Source organism: Taudactylus pleione, unplaced genomic scaffold (assembly GCF_031769625.1).
Source record: "Taudactylus pleione unplaced genomic scaffold, aTauple2 ptg000592l, whole genome shotgun sequence".
Taxonomy (NCBI): domain Eukaryota; kingdom Metazoa; phylum Chordata; class Amphibia; order Anura; family Myobatrachidae; genus Taudactylus; species Taudactylus pleione.
This window is the reverse complement of record NW_028284994.1, coordinates 4,624,720-4,635,360: the sequence shown is the minus strand read 5'-3', so window position 1 is coordinate 4,635,360 and position 10,641 is coordinate 4,624,720.

Genomic DNA, 10,641 nt, shown 5'->3' with positions numbered 1-10,641 from the left:
ACCAATGAGTTAGAAAGAGAGCCTGTATGAAGTTTTGAAGAAAGGTGGATAGCCTGATAAAGTGTGGAAGAGAAATCCAGAGGAATGAGGCAGCATGGGCAAAGTCTTTGAGGCAAGAATGGATGGACATAACCAGTTGAGAGGAAAGGTGGCATTTATTTGTGGAGCAAAGTGGGTGGGCAGGACTGCGTATGGAAATAAGGTCAGAGAAGTAAATGGGGAGTATTGGATGAGGGCTTTGTAAGTGAGGGTGAGGAGTTTGATTTGGGTTCTGAAGATGAAGATCCAGTGTAGGGCTTGTAGGAGAGGGGAGGCATATGTAGTACATTTGAAGAGGAAGATGAGGGGCATTAGCATTGTGGACACATTGGAGTGGAGACAGGTGGGAGTCTAGAGGAGGTTATAGTAGTCTAGTTGGTAGATGACAAATAAGTAGATCAAGGTCTTAGTTGCCTCTATGGTAAGAAAGGTTTTGATTGTGGAGCAATTTATATGGTGGAAATGCAGTGGTTTGAAGGATATGGAGGAGTCAATAATACAGATGTTACCTCATACATCTACCCTCCTTGCATTATAAACAACACTTCCAGTTATGAAATGCCATGGCTTGACTCAATGGTGCAGTGCATGTTTTCATGCAACGTTTTCCTTTCCATTGTGTCTTATTCACGCAGTGATGCAAATATGATGCACAAACAGCTTCTCCTGATTAAAATGTTAATTAGCATGTCTATATTCTATGTGTGACTTCAGGTGCATCTGTATGTGAAATGCTACATTGCAGTGTCACAGCCGCTGATACTGTAATGCAATGTTTTGCAGATACACCTGCAGTTGCACACAGAAAATAGGCATGAGGCAAATAATGTTAACCAATATAAGCTTGTGCATCATATTCACATCCATCACTGCATGAATATGATGCATTTGAAGGAAACAAGTGTCCCAAAGAGATTATCTGTGCTACAGAGTCACATGGCTCTCATGCTTTATGTGTAATGCAACTTGTAGTGCATGGAGAATAGATGTATGTGGATACATCTTTATCTAAAAGACAGTACACTTTCAGGCTAGAGCACAGGTTCTCAAACTAGGTTGTCAGGACCCCAAACAGTGCATGTTTTCCAGGTCTCCTTACAGAGTCACAAGTGAAATAATTAACTTCACCAGTGGAACTTTTAAAATGTATTAGCAAGTAATGAATACACCTGTGCAGCTGCTGGGTGACCTGGAAAATGTGACCTGTGTGGGGTCCTAAGGACAAAGTTTGAGAACCTCTGGGCTAGAGGAATATTGGTGCTATCAAAAGAAAAGGAAAATGTGGGGGGGCCGGAAATTCAAGAAGGTAAAAAAAATGATCAGCTCAGTCTTAGACATGTTAAGTTAAAGAAAGTGCTGGGACATCCTAGAGGAATTGGCAGAAAGAAAGTTGAAGATACAAATGAATAGAGAGAGAGGGAAAGGTCAGGGGAGGAGAGGTAGAGTTGAGTGCCATCAGCATAGAGATGATATTGGAGGCTAAAAGAGCTGATGAGTTCACATATTGTGGATGTATAATGGGAGAATAGGAGAGGTGCAAGAACAAAACCTTGGTGGGACACCTACTAGTAGAGGAAGTGAGGGAGAAGTGGAGTCATGATAGGACAGAGTGAAAGAATGGAAAGAGAGTTAGAAGGTCAGTCAGGAGAGGACAGAATCTTGCAGACCAAGGAAATTAAGTATTTACCAGAGAAGAGGATATTCCATAGTTGTCTCATTGATTGGCAAAACATCCCAATACCACAATCTTGAGGTTGTTTTATCCATGTAATCTGCTCATTCAGCCACTGCCGATCTTGGTTGGAAGGTAAGTAATCTATTATAGATTTCATCACACATGCCCTCAAGTTTTGGCAGCATCCAGACACATGCTATGAGGAATTATTTTAAGGAAGCATTCAAATTAAAGGAGTCAATACTCCTGGGGCCCTGTTGCCATGTTTTGTCGTGTGTCAGTAATACATATCAATTTCCTCTTCTGATTTGGCTCCCTAAAACACAATATTTTGCCTGATAAAGCAATATAACTATGTTTGTTCCCTCAGTGTAATAATATACGTGGAAATGCTCTTAAGCCTTTTGTAGGAAATATAAACTGAGATGTTTCTTCCCAAATAAGGCACCACTCCATACTGTATTTCCATAGTCATCATTATGTTGTGTTATTTATATTCTGTAGAGCTACTTGGTATCAAATCTCCCTTACTTTTACAGTATGTGTCTAGCAAAAATCATAGGGAAAGTGGGCCTGGACTGCACAAACTGGATCTTTATAATGGGATGTGCTACCTAGCTGAGACTTAATATTACAACAAAGAACAAAAAGAAACCAGATGCATCATAGTACCATTTATAATAATAATGCATAATATGCTAGATTTTTGTGTAAATTTGGCCAAAGTTATGAGCTTACCCACCATTGTCAAGGAAACCTCATTGGGTAAATCCTTAACACTATGGGGGATCATGTTTGGGGCATGGGGCAACCCCAAACCATCCCAGCCAAACCACCCAAGGGCATCACATGAGGTATAGCCTGTGGCTTTTCTATACAGGCTGTGCAGTCAGTAAATGATAGGTCCCATAATAAAAAACATCAGAGGAAGGTGGACAGAGTGCTAGTCCAGATTGATGGAGTCTCAGCATTCATGTATATATATATATATATATATATATATATATATATGGGGTACCGTGATGTGGGCTGCAGACTTAAATGCATTGATCAATCCATGAAACAAACCCCCATTATTTATGTATTATTGTGAGTGATTTAAAAATAGTGAGTGCTGAGTTTTCTGTTTTTATTTATTTAAGCAATGTGGTCATAAGCCACTTTGCACCCCTGGCTTAAAAAAAGCAAGTTCAGGTTTGTACCCCAAATCTGGGTGTGGTGAGTGCAGTGGATTTTGACTTTGTTTATTTGGTAACTTTTTAGTTAACCTTTTGTGTTCACTGATTTCTCATGCACCCCTGTGCAAGCTCATTTACTGTATATTAACCTGTGTCAGCTGCCTATTTGGTAGTATGATAGAAGCTATTTGGTGACTACCTTGCCTTGAAATGCCATCAGTTAGTTGGCAGGTGAGCTTTAAACCAGTTAACATGTTTTCAGTTTAAACTCTGTGATAGCAGCTACCAGGTTTCCATAAGTATGACAGATAGTGTAGGACCTGCAGACAAATGGGGTCCCGTGATGTGGGCTGCAGGCTTAAATGCATTGATCAATCCATGAACTAGACCCCCATTATTTATGTATTATTGTGAGTGATTTAAAAATTGTGAGTGCTGAGTTTTCTGTATATATATATTAGGGATGAGCGGGTTCGGTTCCCTGAGAACCGAACCCACCCGAACTTCGGGGATCCGGGGCGATCCGAGCCCAAGCTCGGATCTCCCTGTCTGCCCCGGATCCCTCTCCCGAGGCAAAACCTCGAGATCTGCTGTCGGATCTCGAGGTTTTGCCTCGAGCGGCCATTTAAAAAAAAATGCCTTTGCCTTTAATGGGCAAAGTGCTGATTGGCTGACAGAGCCGTCTGTCACGGCTCTCAGCCAATCAGCATTATGGTGCTCATTTGCATGTAGCACGGACTCGTGAGATCCGTGCTACATGCATCTGTGTGACTGACAGGGACACAGAGCACAGATGGGTCAGTGAGACCCGTCTGTGCTGCTGTGTATTTCAATGACACAGATGCACGCACGGACCAGGAGATCCGTGCTACTTGCATCTGTGTCATTGACACAGAGCACTAACGGGTCCGTGAGACCCGTCTGTGCTGCTGTGGTAAATAAAAAAAAAAAAACCTGTGTAAAAAGAGAAAAAAATGGCGTCCTCCCCCCCAAAAAAAGAGCAACCAGCCCCGGGCATTAGTGACCCAGTGCTGGGTGTGCTTAAATACAGGGGACAAACGACATAGGGGTCCCCTGTACTTAAACACAACCAGCACCGGGCTAGTCAGAACCAGAGCTGGTTGCCAAAATACGGGGGACAAACGACGTAGGGGTCCCCCGTATTCTGCGCAACCAGCTCTGGGCTCTGATCCGGTCCTGGTTCTGGAAATACAGGGGAAAAAAATGAGTAGGGTTCCCCTGTATGTTCCAGAACCAGCACTGGACTTTTTCTAGCGGGGGGCTGATGCCACAGCCAGGGGAGCCCTTTCACCGGGCCCCCCAGCCGCAGCATCAGCCCTGACCGCTAGTCAGCCCAGGCCGGGGATCCCTGGAGAGCTGGGGACCCCCCCAATAAAGGGGTCACCCTCTCCAGGGCACCCCAGGCCCAGGCTGATAGCCCGGGGCTATCCCCGCCACCCCTGGTGGCGGTGGGTGGCGGGTTGATTGTGTGGTGTGGTGTAAATAAAGAATATCAAACATTGTCTTTACAAGTAGAACTGCAAGTCCCAGCAAGCCTGCCCCGCATGCTGGTACTTGGAGAACCACAAGTACCAGCATGCAGGGCATTAAGGGCCCACTAGTACCTGTAGTTCACCTGTAAAAAAATGTTTAAAAAAAACACAGGACACACACACCGTGACAGTATAAGTTTATTAAACATACATACACACACACACATGTACACATACTCACCTATGTAACCTGTAGCATCGGTCCACTTGTCCGGTAAAGTATCCCTAGGGGACCTGTGAAAAAAAACATACTCACCATCTCCTATGCGAGGTTCTGTCCTCTTCGTTCCAAAGTAGGCATCCCCAGACTTGGCAAAAAAAAAAAACGAAAACGCGATCCACGAACTTAGTACCGTTCTATAGAACGGTACTTCCCGAATGAGAGCTTAGCGGCGGGGTATCACCATGGAAACCCCGCTGCTAAGCGTTCATTGGCTGAGAGAGGCCATCTCCCGTCTCTCTCAGCCAATGAACGGCTCCCTCCATTGTAGTCAATGCTGGGAGCCGCAAGGTTATTAAAGTTTACCCTGCGGTTCCCACCATTGACTACAATGGAGGGAGCCGTTCATTGGCTGAGAGACGGGAGATGACCTCTCTCAGCCAATGAACGCTTAGCAGCGGGGTTTCCATGGTGATACCCCGCCGCTAAGCTCTCATTCGGGAAGTACCGTTCTATAGAACGGTACTAAGTTCGTGGATCGCGTTTTCGTTTTTTTTTTTTTGCCAAGTCCGGGGATGCCTACTTTGGAACGAAGAGGACAGAACCTCGCATAGGAGATGGTGAGTATGTTTTTTTTCACAGGTCCCCTAGGGATACTTTACCGGACAAGTGGACCGATGCTACAGGTTACATAGGTGAGTATGTGTACATGTGTGTGTGTGTATGTATGTTTAATAAACTTATACTGTCACGGTGTGTGTGTCCTGTGTTTTTTTAAACATTTTTTTTACAGGTGAACTACAGGTACTAGTGGGCCCTTAATGCCCTGCATGCTGGTACTTGTGGTTCTCCAAGTACCAGCATGCGGGGCAGGCTAGCTGGGACTTGCAGTTCTACTTGTAAAGACAATGTTTGATATTCTTTATTTACACCACACCACACAATCAACCCGCCACCCACCGCCACCAGGGGTGGCGGGGATAGCCCCGGGCTATCAGCCTGGGCCTGGGGTGCCCTGGAGAGGGTGACCCCTTTATTGGGGGGGTCCCCAGCTCTCCAGGGATCCCCGGCCTGGGCTGACTAGCGGTCAGGGTTGATGCTGCGGCTGGGGGGCCCGGTGAAAGGGCTCCCCTGGCTGTGGCATCAGCCCCCCGCTAGAAAAAGTCCAGTGCTGGTTCTGGAACATACAGGGGAACCCTACTCATTTTTTGTCCCCTATATTTCCAGAACCAGGACCGGATCAGAGCCCAGAGCTGGTTGCGCAGAATACAGGGGACCCCTACGTCGTTTGTCCCCCGTATTTTGGCAACCAGCGCTGGTTCTGACTAGCCCGGTGCTGGTTGTGCTTAAGTACAGGGGACCCCTACGTCATTTGTCCCCTGTATTTAAGCACACCCAGCACTGGGTTACTAATGCCCGGGGCTGGTTGCTCTTTTTTGGGGGGGTGCACGCCATTTTTTTCTTTTTTTACACAGGTTTTTTTTTTTTTTTTTACCACAGCAGCACAGATGGGTCTCACGGACCTGTCATTGCTCTGTGCCAATCACACAGATGCATGTAGCACGGATCTCCCGGGTTCGTGCTACATGCAAATGGGCACCATAACGCTGATTGGCTTCCTGTCTGCCACTGCAGTGCCACTCCTAGATGGGCCACGTGTTTGTGCCGCCCCCTTGTGTCGCTTAGCATAGTCATCCAGCTTCCTCGGTACAACCTTTTGGCCTAAAAACAATATTGTGAGGTGTGAGGTGTTCAGAATAGAGTGGAAATGAGTGGAAATTAATGTTATTGGGGTTATTAATAGCGTAGGAACAAAAAAAGGCCCATTTATGTGATTTTAGCGGGTTTTTTTTATTTTTTAAGAAAAAATCCAGATCCAAAACACAAAACCCAGAACCCAAAACACGGAAGGGTGGTTTTGGCAAAACCAATCCAGATCCAAAACACGAAGAAAGATCCAGATCCAAAACCAAAACACAAAACACGAAAAGTGTCCGGTGCACACCCCTAGTTAAAATACTTACACTGTCGGGATCTTCAGTCTTCTGCCTTCCGGCATCATTATTACATCCTCCAGGCTTATATCAGGCGGTATGTCATAGCAATTCCGTGCGTATAAGCAGAATATCGATCCATAGTGAATCAGGCCCCAAGTTTGCTAAAAGAAAAGGGGAACAGACCATGTGCTCTGTAGCACTTCCCGGATTGGTGTTCTACCATGTAAGAGGTCCCTGGGTAAACCAGAGCAACGTATCAATGCAGAGATGCTCTCAGCACTAGACTTCTGCCTGAAACACCCATGTGACCATTCGTAAGGCTCCTGGTGAAACTCTCTTTAATAAAACTTGTTAAAGCTGTTATACTATTGTTTGGTCAGAGAAGAATGAACGTATTTGGCTGAAACCTGTGCTTCCACGGATCATGGCACTGCACATTGTGCTGAATTGACTCTTCAAGCCATACACTAGATGCAGAACCAATTGTAAGCTACTGTGGGGCCCTCATCCCACCACCATTCACCAGGAAAAACAAAATGATAAAAATAGGTTAAAGTAATCCAGGCGTCTACGAGCCCACAGGGCCGTAATAATTTTTCTGGCTCCCAGTGAAGTCATAGACTATATCCTCATGAATAGTTACTGCAGGTAACTTTAGAAAAAAGACAAAACCATTGCGCAAAGCAGCCTTACACGGTGTTATGCCCTAAATGTCACCACATTTATAACAACAATAGATCAAAAAAGAATGAGAATAAGTCTGTTCAAAGGCGCTTTCACATGAACAAATAATGATAAGAAAACATACTGGTTAGGAATAGGATCTCACAGATACGTCCCTTGTTACAGTGGAAGTCGATGTCTCTTGTGTTTTGCTTCCTTTCAACCTTTTATCGCAGAAAATTCTTTATCCTCGTCGACATATATAAAAAGACATGAAAGGAAACAGATATGTGTAGTACGTCCCAAAGTTGAAAATTAGAAAAGATTCCACTCTGTGCAAATCATGCAGGATCAATCTGTGATGAAGATCAAAAATTCCTTTTATACACTGTGGTTGTAGAAATGAGCATACCTCACTCACACTGGCCGGGATGTACTAAGCATCACATGAGGTATCTTTGTGTCTGAGGGAGACAATGGGATAAATCCAATTAGGTGCGAATTGCTGTTTTCTCTTAGAATTTGCATAACAAATTCATTTTGTAATCCAATTAGCAACTTGCACTGAACCAGACAGAGTGAATTCGTATTTTTCCATTCGCACCTCCCTGAGGGTGAGAGATGGAAAGGAAAATCTTTATTTTAACGTTAAGATGTCGGGACACTGTGCTGAACTCCTTGGATACCCCCACTAATGACTAATTAGGCAATTGGAAGTTTCCAATGAGTATAATTAGTCCAATAATGTAATTTTTGGGGGTAAAACAAAAAAATTGTCCTCAAATTACCCCAAAATCAACTTTTTTATTAGTTTAGGCAACCCAAATTTAATTACAATATTTTTAGTTGAAAAAAAATAAAAAATAAAAAACAATAAAAAATTATATATATATATATATATATATATATATATTTATATATAATATATATATATATAATTTTTATCATTTTTTTTTTCAAGGTGCCTTCAAAGTACCCCAAAATAACCTTTTTTTCCTACTTTTTCTGCATTTTTCATTTAATTTGTTTGAGAGTAAACAAAAAAGTTTGTTTTTAGAATTTTCTTGCATTTTAAAAAAAGCACATATCAGCCATTTGACACCATTTAAAAAAACATTTTAGTAACTTCCTAAAGCCCATAAACAGCCTTCTATATGGTCCTTCTAACAAAATTATCAGTTTTGGAGGGTCCAGGATGGTCTCCCCACTTTTTTGTGCAGTTCTCCCAAATCTCAATTAGCAGTCAATTCGCAAACCTCCGCTGCGAGTAGGGCAAATTAGGGGTGAGCGGGTTCGGATTTCTGAAATCTGAACCCCCCCGAGCCCCCCTGATCCGAGTCAGGCTCGACTTTTCCCGCCTGACTCTGATCTGAAATCGAGGCAAAACGTCATCATCCCTCCTTCCGGGTCTCGCGGGTTTTGGATTCTATATAAGGTACCCGCGTCGGCGCCATTTTCTCACTCGGCTGTGGACAGTGAAGAGGGAGGGTGGGAGTTAGGGCTGGCTGGGCTGTGTAGTGTAGTGTTGTGCTGTGCTGTGCTGTGCTGTGCTGCTGTTGTCCATAGGGGCTGGCTGGACTGTGTTGTGCAGTCAGTTGTCCATAGGGGCTGTGTCCACTCCAAAGTCCTGTGCAGTGTCCCAGTCCTAAAGGGGTGCTGTAGTGTTGTCCAGGGGGTGCTCTGTCCATCAGGGGTGCTCCCCCCAAGTGCAAAAAAAATAAATATTTTTTTCTGTGTTTGTGAATTGTGTGCGCAGTAGCCACACGTGCATCAACAAAGTAGTGCCAAGCGTGCGCCTGTGTCATAAGTAAAGGGCCGGCTGGCTTGACCATTAAAGGGTGCTGTAACCCCCAAAGTACACTCCAAACAAAATAAAAAAATATTTTCTGTGTTTGTGAATTGTGTGCACTGTGGCTGCACGTGCATCAACAAAGGAGCAGCGCCAAGCGTGCGCCTGTGTCCCATAAGTAAAGGGCCGGCTGGCTCATTTCTTAAAGGGTGGTGTAACCCACAAAGTGCACTAGTGTCCAAGAAAAATAAAAAAATATTTTCTGTGTTTGTGTGCGCCTTAGCCACACGTATATATCAATATAACATAAATGGAGGGCCAAACTTTCTCCGATAAAAATAAAATAGGGAAAGAACCACTTCCTCCTAGTGCTGTTGCTGCTGCTGGGAGTTGTTCATCATCCCAGAGAGGAAGTAGGAACACCACTACTTTTACTAAACAATTGACCTTCCAACAGTCCCTAGCGAGGAGGATGAAGTACGACAGCAGTCATCCTGAAGCAAAACGTATAACTGAGGCCTTGACTGCTATGTTGGTGTTAGACGTGCGTCTGATATCCGCCATTAGTGCAGTGGGATTTAGACAATTGATGGAGGTAGTGTGTCCCCGGTTCCAAATCCCGTCTAGATTCCACCTGCATCCTCAAAGCAGCAGCGACAAGCGTGCGTCTGTCTGTTAAAGGGTGGTGTAACCCTCAAAGTGCTCCAAAAAATAAAAAATATATTTTTTTATGTGTTTGTGACTTGTGTGCCATGTAGCCACATGTGCATCAACACAGTAGCAGCGACAAGCGTGCGTCTGTCTGTTAAAGGGTGGTGTTACCCCCAAAGTGCGCTCCAACAAACTAAAATAATCTTCTTTTTTTGTGTGTGAGATGTATGCGCAGTAGCCGCACCTGCATCCTCAAAGCAGCAATGCCAAGCGTGCGTCTGTCTGTTAAAGGGTGGTGTAACCCCCAAAGTGCGCTCCAACCAAAATAAAATAATCTTCTTCTTTTTTTCTGTTTGTGTGTGAAATGTATGCTCAGTAGCCACACCTGCATCCTCAAAGCAGCAGCAACAAGCGTGCATCTGTCTGTTAAAGGGTGGTGTAACCCTCAAAGTGCGCTCCACAAACAATAAAATAATTCTTTTTTTTCCTGTCTTTGTGAATTGTGTGGGCTGTAGCCGCACCTGCATTCTCAAAGCAGCAGCGCCAAGCGTGTGTCTGTCTGTTAAAGGGTGATGTAACCCCCAAAGTGCGCTCAAACCAAAATAAAATAATCTTCTTTTTTTCTGTGTTTGTGTGTGAAATGTATGCGCAGTAGCCGCACCTGCATCCTCAAAGCAGCAGCAACAAGCGTGCGTCTGTCTGTTAAAGGGTGGTGTAACCCTCAAAGTGCGCTCTGCAAACAATAAAAGAATTCTTCTTTTTTTTCCTGTCTTTGTGAATTGTGTGGGCTGTAGCCGCACCTGCATCCTCAAAGCAGCAGCGACAAGCGTGCGTCTGTCTGTTAAAGGATTACATCAGTGACAGCATCCAAGTAGGCATATCAGACAGTACATACATGTACTGGCAGGAAAAAGAGGCAATTTGGAGTCCCCTGTA